Source organism: Entelurus aequoreus, linkage group LG20 (genome assembly GCF_033978785.1).
Source record: "Entelurus aequoreus isolate RoL-2023_Sb linkage group LG20, RoL_Eaeq_v1.1, whole genome shotgun sequence".
NCBI lineage: Eukaryota > Metazoa > Chordata > Actinopteri > Syngnathiformes > Syngnathidae > Entelurus > Entelurus aequoreus.
The window spans coordinates 45,104,643-45,116,901 of NC_084750.1; positions in this window are offsets into that span (position 1 = coordinate 45,104,643).

A 12,259-nucleotide genomic window follows, 5' to 3' on the forward strand; every position below is an offset into this window, starting at 1 on the left:
AGTCTCATCATAATATTACCGAGTCTCATTTGCAAGTTTGACAAGTCCTCAAGATGGCAGTCGAGTTTAGTTTATCTTGTGTTTGTCCGTTCAATCTGTGCTGTCTGTTGTGCCCTACAAGGTGTTAATACTGTAGCTATTGTACTTGTCACCCGCCAGCTGGTTGATTGTGAAGTGCATCTTAGTTGTAGTTTTTTATGACAGAATTTAGAGGTGCTGACATTGCCATGTAAAATCGCTAATGCTAATAAGTCAGGGTGTAAGAAAAATACATAGATTTTCGGATAAATCGCGATATTTAATCGATTAAAAAATATATAAAAATTGATAGGCGTCCAATGTTATTGAAAAAGTATAGTTTTTGATTGGAGAATTGATTCTGAATTGAATCGTTACCCCCAAGAATGGAATGGAATGGAATTGTTCGGTGGCCAAAGATTCACAGCCCTACTAATTAGTAGCAAGTCCATGTATGTTAGCATCAAGCTAGTTTTTGAAAAAGTGGAGCCTGACTTTACCGACGTGGTTGAGTCCGCTTTGAAGGGCCACCTGACCAATGGTCAGATCTAGTCCTAGACTTAGATGGGTCACATCTAGTCTTAGACTTAGAATGGTCACATCTAGTCTTAGACTTAGAATGGTCACATCTAATCTTAGACTTAGAATGGTCAGATCTAGTCTTCGACTTACATCGGTCAGATCTCGTCTTAGATTGGACAGATCTAGTCTTAGACTTAGAATGGTCAAATCTAGTCTTAGACTTAGAGTGGTCAGATCTAGGCATAGACTGGTCAGATTTAGTCTTAGACTGAGATTGGTCAGATCTAGTCTTAGACTGAGATTGGTCAGATCTGGCCTTAGACTTAGAATGGTCAGATCTAGTCATAGACTTAAATTGGTCAGATGTAGTCTTAGATTGGTCAGATCTAGTCTTAGACTTAGAATGGTCAGATCTAGTCTTAGACTTAGATTGGTCAGATCTAGTTTTAGACATAGATTGGTCAGATCTAGTCTTAGACTTAGAATGGTCACATCTAGTCTTAGACTTAGAATAGTCAGATCTAGTCTTCGACTTACATCGGTCAGATCTCGTCTTAGATTGGTCAGATCTAGTCTTAGATTGGTCAGATCTAGTCTTAGACTTGGATTGGTCAGAACTAGTCTTAGACTTAGAATGGTCAAATCTAGTCTTAGACTTAGATTGGTCAGATTTAGTCTCAGATTTAGATTGGTCAGATCTAGTCTTAGACTTGGATTGGTCAGAACTAGTCTTAGACTTAGAATGGTCAAATCTAGTCTTAGACTTAGATTGGTCAGATCTAATCTTAGAATGGTCAAATCTAGTCTTAGACTTAGATTGGTCAGATCTAGTCTTAGACTTAGATTGGTCACATCTAGTCTTAGATTTAGATTGGTCACATCTAGTCTTGGACTTAGATTGGTCACATCTGATCTTAGATTTAGGTTGGTCAGATCTAGGCTGATCTAGATGTGACCAATCTAAGTCTAAGATCATGAACTGATGAAGTCTACTCGGTTGAGAGGCCAAACGTCTTCTAAGACAAACCAAACAGTCCAGTTGGGATCAAGGTGACCTCTCCTGACTCCATGGTCCAAGTCCAAGTCCCCCTCCACTTAACACAAATGGCGGCGCTGATGACGAGCGTGGGCTTTTCTCAATCCTCACTGCTCTATACGTACGGCCGCAATGTAGGCCAACGCTGGGATAATTCGTCCGCGCGTTTTGAGCCGGGACTTTGGGGTTTTAGTGGATGTATGGAGACAAGCGGGTTCTAATCAGCGGTAATGTGACCACCAGGCCCCGGATTAGTCTAAAAGGTCGGATTGCGTCATCCGGGCCCGGACCCAATTGACTTCTAAATCTGCAGGTGCTTATATCAAGTGTGTACGTGCATATGTTTAGCGCTCGCCACGTCACACGATCAATGGGTGACATCCATTCCTGTGGACGCTCACACACACACACACACACACACACACACACACACACACACACACACACACACACACACACACACACACACACACACACACACACACACACACACACCCGCGGTCGATACGTACCCGCGTACGATATTGTGGGAGTGATTTATTTTGGTGTGGCAGATGCCCCCGGTGATGAGATTAGTCACACTGGACACCTCTCCTAATTCTGCATGCGCATGATTGGAGTGCAGGGGCGGTCAAGACGTGTGTGTGTGTGTGTGTGTGTGTGTGTGTGTGTGTGTGTGTGTGTGTGTGTGTGTGTGTGTGTGTGTGTGTGGTGTGTGTGTGTGTGTGTGTGTGTGTGTGTGCGTGTGTGCGTGTGTGTGTATGTGTGTGTGTGTGTGTGTGTGTGTGTGTGTGCGTGTGTGCGTGTGTGTGTGTGTGTGTGTGTGTGTATAATCCCCACACGCAGCTGTGATTTAGCCTATAGAGCATCTGGTCAAATTGTGCTTATACAACACGCTGCTGACCTCCAATTAGCGCCAGTCAATAACGATGATTAGGTCTGAAATGTTGACAACGGCCCGTTGTGTTGTTTTCGTCCCCGTTCGCCCGGTCCGAGCGCCTGCGTGGTGACAACGGCCCCGGGGCCCGTGAGATATCTCAGAGGCGCCACCTCTCCGCGCCCAGCGGTTCCTCGTCAAATCAAGGGCGAGCGAGCGCTTTGTTCCGGTGCCTCGTTTTTTTTGTTTTCTTTTAAGCTTGATCAGCTGTTTTTAAATGAATATTGATTCTGTCGGCACGAGGCACACGTCAAGCCGCCGACTGGGAGGATTCTCAACACACCGCGCCGTCGCCGCCCAAACACAGTGTCAGGTTCAAACACTGATGACATCTATTAAACAAGACAAGAAGCAAGGAATTACACAGAGGCAGAATTCAATTTAGCTCAATTGAGGAGAAACGCGTAGACACTGTACTCTTGTACAGTGTCGTCCCACGCTCTGACGAAAGATTGTACGCCTCCTCTTTTATTTGGACTTTCCCTGATTACATGGCAACAGCTGTTTCTAAGGGAGGGGGGGTCGTAAACAGCCATCGCCTTTGGTTACAAACACACACCGCCTGTATCACATCCACGGGAGGAAGGGACGAAGTTTTTCGCTAAGTAGAATCACAGCTGACCCGGACATTGGAAAGTTGTCTTGCCGTCTGAGAAGTGTTGTATCCCAAATAGCTGCAATTGCCCGTTGCCTTGCCTTAAGGTATTGATTTGTGATTTCCACAAGCGCCTGTACATGTAGAAGGAGGAGAAACACGGGCATGTCTGGATGATCCGCCACCATCTTTGTTATGAAGCTGGCTGTGGCGCGTTCTTTCTGATGTCACTTCCTGTGTGGGAGTCACTTCCTCTCCGAACTCAGTTTGTAAACAATGAGTCCATAGAAAGCTAAGAGCCGGAGATTCATGAAATACACGGCGCGCTTACCCGTGTAAAAAAAATTGTCCGAGAAGGGGGACCTTAAACGCCGGTTTAGTGTGGCTGAAACGGGGCTTAGGCTAAATAATTATTCCTTTAAGATGTTATCCGGCTTAGTGTAGACATGGCCTTAATCCTGTGTCATTGAAATTGTGGATGTTAAATGTGCCATAAAAGTCTAATTAAAAGTTAAAGTTAAAGTACCAATGATTGTCACACACACACACACACACACACACACACACACACACACACACACACACACACACACACACACACACACACACACACACACACACACACACACACACACACACACACACACTAGGTGTGGTGAAATGATTCTCTGCATTTCACCCATCACCCTTGATCACCCCCTGGGAGGTGAGGGGAGCAGTGAGCAAGGAATCATTTTTGGTGATTTAACCCCCAATTCCAAGCCCTGATGCTGAGTGCCAAGCAGGGAAGTAATGGCTCCCATTTTTATAGTCTTTGGTATGACTCGGCCGGGGTTTGAACTCACCACCTACCCATCTCAGGGCGGACACTCTAACCACTAGGCCTAATCTGGTGCAGCCATCTTTTGAATATAACTTTGATTGATTGATTGAAACTTTTATTAGTAGATTGCACAGTACAGTACATATTCCGTACAATTGACCACTAAATGGTAACACCCCAATAAGTTTTTCAACTTGTCCACGTTAATCAATTCATGGTACAAATATCAGCATAATACAGTCATCAGACAAGTTAATCATCAGAGTATATACATTGAATTATTTACAATCCGGGGGGTGGGATGTGGAGGGGATTGTTAGATTGGAATCTGGGTTTAACGTGGTTAGTGGAGCTCCCCTCGGTGTTGTGGTTATGGCGGTCATTTACGTTACGGAGGTAGTTTGACATGTACTTCGGTATCAGGCATACTTGCCAACCTTGAGACCTTCGAATTCGGGAGATTGGGGTTGGGGGGGTTTGGTGGTAGCGGGGGTGTATATTGTAGCCCGGAAGAGTTAGGGATGCTAGGGATTCTGGGTATTTGTTCTGTCGTGTTTATGTTGTGTTACGGTGCTGATGTTCTCCCGAAATGTGTTTGTCATTCTTGTTTGGTGTGGGTTCACAGTGTGGCGTATATTTGTAACAGTGTTAAAGTTGTTTATACGGCCACCCTCAGCGTGACCTGTGTGGCTGCTGATCAAGTATGTCTTGCAGTCACTTTCGTGTGTATGCAGAAGCCTCATACAACATGTGACTGGGCCGGCACGCTGTTTTTTATGGTGAAAAAGCGGACGCAGGTTGTAGAGGACACTAAAGGCAGTGACATCACGGCACGCCCTTAATATTGTTGTCCGGGTGAAAATTGGGAGAAATTTGGGAGAATGGTTGCCCTGGGAGATTTTCGGGAGGGGCACTGAAATTCGTGAGTCTCCCGGAAAAATCGGGAGGGTTGGCAAGGTGTAGCGAATTTTATAGACTAGGCTCAGTGCAAGTTGTTTGACTCTGTCCTCCACCCTGAGGCAGCCCACTTTGGAGAAGTGGGTAGTCCTTCAGATAAACAAATACAGAATATAGAGCAGGGGTCACCAACCTTTTTGAAACCAAGAGCTACTTCTTGGGTAGTGATTAATGCGAAGGGCTACCAGTTTGATACACACTTAAATAAATTGCCAGAAATAGCCAATTTGCTCAATATACCTTTAACTCTATGTTATTATTAATAATTAATTATATTTACACTTCATTGAACGGTTTAAAAGAGGAGAAAACACGAAAAAAATGACAATTAAATTTTGAAACATAGTTTATCTTCAATTTCGACTCTTTAAAATTCAAAATTCAACCGAAAAAAAGAAGAGAAAAACTAGCTAATTCGAATCTTTTTGAAAAAATTAAAAAAAGAATTTATGGAACATCATTAGTAATTTTTCCTGGTTAAGATTACTTTTAGAATTTTGATGACATATTTTAAATAGGTTAAAATCCAATCTACACTTTGTTAGAATATATAACAAATTAGACCATTTCTAACAAAGACAAATCGTTATTTATTCTAGATTTTCCGGAACAAAAATTTTAAAAGAAATTCAAAAGACTTTGAAATAAAATTTAAATTTGATTCTACAGATTTTCTAGATTTGCCAGAATATTTTTTTTGAATTTTAATCATAACAAGTTTAAAGAAATATTTCACAAATATTCTTCGTCGAAAAAACAGAAGCTAAAATGAAGAATTAAATTAAAATGTATTTATTATTCTTTACAATAAACTTTTTTTTTTTTACTTGAACATTGATTTAAATTGTCAGGAAAGAAGAGGGAGGAATTTAAAAGGTAAAAAGGTATATGTGTTTAAAAATCCAAAAATCATTTTTAAGGTTGTATTTTTTTCTCTAAAATTGTCTTTCTGAAAGTTATAAGAAGCAAAGTAAAAATGAATTTATTTAAACAAGTGAAGACCAAGTCTTTAAAATATTTTCTTGGATTTTCAAATTCTATTTGAGTTTTGTCTCTCTTAGAATTAAAAATGTCGGGCAAAGCGAGACCAGCTTGCTAGTAAATAAATACAATTTCAAAAATAGAGGCAGCTCACTGGTAAGTGCTGCTATTTGAGCTATTTTTAGAACAGGCCATCGGGCTACTCATCTGGTCCTTACGGGCTACCTGGTGCCCGCGGGCACCGCGTTGGTGACCCCTGGTATAGAGCGTTCCCCCCTGAGGGCGAAGGAAGCAGAGACATTTGACCATGTCCCAAACAGAGAAACACCTGACATTTAAATCAGTGTGTTATTATCTCTCATTGTCTTTGAAGTGTTCAGCAACATCTGTACCCTTAAGTGCTATATGTTCCCTACTTGGTAATTGGATTACTGAATTCCTCAAACGCGACGACTGAGCCGCCCTCCGAGTGCTATTTTATGCCTGCTCAGCATCCTTCTCCCTTTAATTCCAACTTTCCCCGAGACATTCTCAATAGACCCGCTCGATTTTTTGCAAGGAAGCGCTGACAAGTAGTTGCAACAGTCTAATTCCAGTCCTCTGACCCATTTCCACTCGCAGAGAAGAATCCTCCTCCCTTCCTTACTCTGTTCCCGGGTATATTGCATCAGTTAGCGTGACCTATGTAGGGAGAAAACATGAAAATAAGTGTTTCATTTGCACATATCACGTCCTCTCTGCGCTGAGGTCGGCACTTATCTTGAAGGAAAATAGTGCCAATTTGCCTGCGACGGCGGCGTGCGAGCCGGGGCGCGCCTCCCGTCAAGTCAGAGGCCAGGGTAATATCCGTGGATAAATCCAGGCGAAATGGGAGGGGAATGATTTAATAAGGAGGCTGGAAAAAGATGGCGGCAGGAGGATGGATGAATGTTTTGATCAGAGCAATAAAGAAGGACCCCTCGCTCTCTCTCTCTCGCTCTCTCGCCCCGGGCGTTCTCCCGTGGAAGAATGTGTGCGTACGCGGCGTCTCGCCTGCTCACGCCACGCCGGGACGAGAATGAGGGTCGACAGCCGGGGGAATAGTGTGGAAAACACAGAGACAGCTCCGCAGGAGTCCGTTCAATCAGTTGTGGCGCTGCGGCCCGGCTCATCTGCGCCGCCACAATGAAGCGCTCGCTCTGAATTAGAGACGCGGCGAGCTTTGGGAGATGGAAGCGGGCGAGACGCGGTCGCATACATGCGGCGACACACACCATTAATATAGACATGTTTTTCTGCTCACTCCACCCCCCCCCCCTCATCTCCCTTTTCAGTCAGTTTTGGCCTGGAACTGGTCCGCCTTCAAGGCCAGTCATTGTCACTTCCTGCCGCTGTAGAGACATGCTGGCAAACATCTCATACGGATATCAATCAATCAATCAATGTTTACTTATATAGCCCTAAATCACCAGTGTCTCAAAGGGCTGCACAAGCCACAACCACATCCTCGGCTCAGATCCCACATCAGGGCAAGGAAAAACTCAACCCAATGGGATGACAATGAGAAACCTTGGAGGGGACCACAGATGTGGGGACCCCCCTGGGCGACCGGTGCAATGGATGTCGAGTGGATCTAACATAATATTGTGAGAGTCCAGTCCATAGTGGATCTAGCATAATATTGTGAGAGTCCAGTCCATAGTGGATCTAACATAATAGTGTGAGAGTCCAGTCCATAGTGGATCTAACATAATAGTGTGAGAGTCCAGTCCATAGTGGATCTAACATAATAGTGAGAGTCCAGTCCATAGTGGATCTAACATAATAGTGTGAGAGTCCAGTCCATAGTGGATCTAACATAATAGTGTGAGAGTCCAGTCCATAGTGGATCTAACATAATAGTGTGAGAGTCCAGTCCATAGTGGATCTAACATAATAGTGAGAGTCCAGTCCATAGTGGGGCCAGCAGGAGACCATCCCGAGCGGAGACAGGTCAGCAGCGCAGAGACGTCCCCAACCGATGCACACACAAGTGGTCCACCCTGGGTCCTGACCCTGGACAGCCAGCGCTCCATCCGTGGCCACCAAACCTGTGCCCCCCCGATAAAGTAAAGATAATGAATGACTTATGGACAGTTAGTTATATGAAACACAAATGTCCACTCCAGTGGACGCGGGTTCTCAGTCTTTTTCATGCTTGTAGCCCAAGTGCCATGAATTCTAGACCCCATGATAAACAAATCACCATCCCAGTAGGCACCAGACATTGATACAACGTCGATTATACATGCTTGTCCTTATAAACAGACATTGATACAACGTCGATTATACATGCTTGTCCTTATAAACAGACATTGATACAACGTCGATTATACATACTTGTCCTTATAAACAGACATTGAAACAATTTTGCAAAACAGTTGTATTTGTAAACTGAGACAATGTTGATGTCTAACCAAATTTCAATGGTCAAGTCGAGGTCACGACCTGACATTGAATCAACATCAGTAAGAAGTAAATGTTTCATGTGTGTTGTAGAATATTGGTTGGAAAATAACAAATTCAATGGTCAAATCAACGTCAGAACCCGACATTGATTGAACGTCGTCAAAAAGCATGTTGTTTCAACGTTGTATTTGTGTTCTGGAATATTGGTTGGGAAAATGACCAAAATGTAATGGTCAATTCAATGTGGGACCTGAGCCGAGGATGTCGTCGTGGCTTGTGCAGCCCTTTGAGACATTTGTGATTAAGGGCTATATAAATAAACTTTGATTGATTGATTGAACGTTGTCAAAAAGCATGTTGATTCAATGTTGAATTTGTGTTGTAGAATATTGGTTGGAAAATGACCAAAATTCAATGGTCAAATCAACGTCAGAACCCAGCATTGATTAAACGTTGTCAAGAGCATGTTGTTTCAACGTTGTATTTGTGTTGTAGAATATTGGTTGGGAAATGACCAAAATTCAATGGTCTTATCAATGCACAACCTGACATTGACTAAATGTTGTCAAGAGCATGTTGTTTCAATGTTGTATTTGTGTTGTAGAATATTGGTTGGGAAAATGACCAAAATTCAATGGTCAAATCAACGTCACAACCTGACATTGATTGAACGTCGTCAAAAAGCATGTTGTTTCAATGTTGTATTTGTGTTGTAGAATATTGGTTGGAAAATGACCAAAATTCAATGGTCAAATCAACGTCAGAACCCAACATTGATTAAACGTTGTCAAAAGCATGTTGTTTCAACGTTGTATTTGTGTTGTAGAATATTGGTTGGGAAATTACTAAAATTCAATGGTCATAACTACGTCTGACGGCAACATTGATTAAACGTTGTTAAAAAAGCATGTTGTTTCAACGTTGTATTTGTGTTGTAGATTATTGGTTGGAAAATGACCAAAATTCAATGGTCAAATCAACGTCAGAACCCAACATTGATTAAACGTTGTCAAAAGCATGTTGTTTCAATGTTGTATTTGTGTTGTAGAATATTGGTTGGAAAATTACTAAAATTCAATGGTCATAACAACGTCAGAACCCAACATTGATTAAACGTTGTCAAAAAGCATGTTGTTTCAACGTTGTATTTGTGTTGTAGAATATTGGTTGGGAAATGACCAAAATTCAATGGTCGTATCAATGCACAACCTGACATTGACTAAATGTTGTCAAGAGCATGTTGTTTCAACGTTGTATTTGTGTTGTAGAATATTGGTTGGGAAAATGACCAAAATTCAATGGTCAAATCAACGTCACAACCTGACATTGATTGAACGTCGTCAAGAAGCATGTTGTTTCAATGTTGTATTTGTGTTGTAGAATATTGGTTGGAAAATGACCAAAATTCAATGGTCAAATCAACGTCAGAACCCAACATTGATTAAACGTTGTCAAAAGCATGTTGTTTCAACGTTGTATTTGTGTTGTAGAATATTGGTTGGGAAATTACTAAAATTCAATGGTCATAACTACGTCTGACGGCAACATTGATTAAACGTTGTTAAAAAAGCATGTTGTTTCAACGTTGTATTTGTGTTGTAGATTATTGGTTGGAAAATGACCAAAATTCAATGGTCAAATCAACGTCAGAACCCAACATTGATTAAACGTTGTCAAAAGCATGTTGTTTCAATGTTGTATTTGTGTTGTAGAATATTGGTTGGAAAATTACTAAAATTCAATGGTCATAACAACGTCAGAACCCAACATTGATTAAACGTTGTCAAAAAGCATGTTGTTTCAACGTTGTATTTGTGTTGTAGAATATTGGTTGGAAAATGACCAAAATTCAATGGTCAAATCAACGTCAGAACCCAACATTGATTAAACGTTGTCAAAAGCATGTTGTTTCAATGTTGTATTTGTGTTGTAGAATATTGGTTGGAAAATTACTAAAATTCAATGGTCATAACAACGTCAGAACCCAACATTGATTAAACGTTGTCAAAAGCATGTTGTTTCAATGTTGTATTTGTGTTGTAGAATATTGGTTGGAAAATTACTAAAATTCAATGGTCATAACAACGTCAGAACCCAACATTGATTAAACGTTGTCAAAAAGCATGTTGTTTCAACGTTGTATTTGTGTTGTAGAATATTGGTTGGGAAATGACCAAAATTCAATGGTCGTATCAATGCACAACCTGACATTGACTAAATGTTGTCAAGAGCATGTTGTTTCAACGTTGTATTTGTGTTGTAGAATATTGGTTGGGAAAATGACCAAAATTCAATGGTCAAATCAACGTCACAACCTGACATTGATTGAACGTCGTCAAGAAGCATGTTGTTTCAACGTTGTATTTGTATTGTAGAATATTGGTTGGAAAATGACCAAAATTCAATGGTCAAATCAACGTCAGAACCCAACATTGATTAAACGTTGTCAAAAGCATGTTGTTTCAACGTTGTATTTGTGTTGTAGAATATTGGTTGGGAAATTACTAAAATTCAATGGTCATAACTACGTCTGACGGCAACATTGATTAAACGTTGTTAAAAAAGCATGTTGTTTCAACGTTGTATTTGTGTTGTAGATTATTGGTTAGAAAATGACCAAAATTCAATGGTCAAATCAACGTCAGAACCCAACATTGATTAATTGTTGTCAAGAGCATGTTGTTTCAACATTGTATTTGTGTTGTAGAATATTGGTTGGAAAATGACCAAAATTCAATGGTCAAATCAACGTCAGAACCCAACATTGATTAAACGTTGTCAAAAGCATGTTGTTTCAATGTTGTATTTGTGTTGTAGAATATTGGTTGGAAAATTACTAAAGTTCAATGGTCATAACAACGTCAGAACCCAACATTGATTAAACGTTGTCAAAAAGCATGTTGTTTCAACGTTGTATTTGTGTTGTAGAATATTGGTAGGGAAAATGACCAAAATTCAATGGTCAAATCAACGTCACAACCTGACATTGATTGAACGTCGTCAAAAAGCATGTTGTTTCAATGTTGTATTTGTGTTGTAGAATATTGGTTGGGAAAAAGACCAAAATTCAATGTTCCAATCAACATCACAACCCAACATTGATGAAATGTCGTCAAGAAGCATGTTGTTTCAACGTTAAGTTTAAGTTGCTCAAAGTCAGGACCGAATTTTCAACGTTGTTTCAATGATCTGTGCCTGCTGGGACAATCCTGTACGTTCTGCAGCCCCCATCATTCAGAGGTCCTTGGAATAGTTACACATGTTCCCCTCATGTTTTGGCCCCTGCCACTAGCCGCTACTCTGGGAGCATTTGTAGCATCTTTATTTGTATTTATGGCTTCCACGTCGGCAAGTGAGGACGTGAACTGTAGCAATGACAGGAACAAATAGAGGTCAGTTTGTTCCCTTGGCCTTGTTTACCATCTCTAGCCAGCAACTCTTAACATACACAACCAGGGAGTGTGTGTGTGTGTGTGTGTGTGTGTGTGTGTGTGTGTGTGTGTGTGTGTGTGTGTGTGTGTGTGTGTGTGTGTGTGTGTGTGTGTGTGTGTGTGTGTGTGTGTGTGTGTGTGTGTGTGTTTGTTAATCTGTTCTACACATCATATATATTTATCCTGCGGGAGGAATTCAGGGCATCCGACTGATGAGTCTTGGATTTAGTCTGTGTGGAAGCGAGGGAGGGCAACTCGGGGGGATGAGTCACTGTTATTCAGCCGGTGGGCCGACGCTAAATGGATGTATAAGCATGCGGCCCGACCCTGCTGACACGGTTTCGCCTTTTAATCTGCACAAGTGAAACAAAGCACGCGTGAGAACTGAAGGGGAGAGTTAATCAAGTCAAATGCAGCCTCATTAGTGGGTACACCATCATTAGTGGGTACACCAGTAAACAGAGAGGCATCATGACAACAAACTCATAAAGCTCACAGTGTAAATAGTTTTATTTCCAAATTCAATACTAAA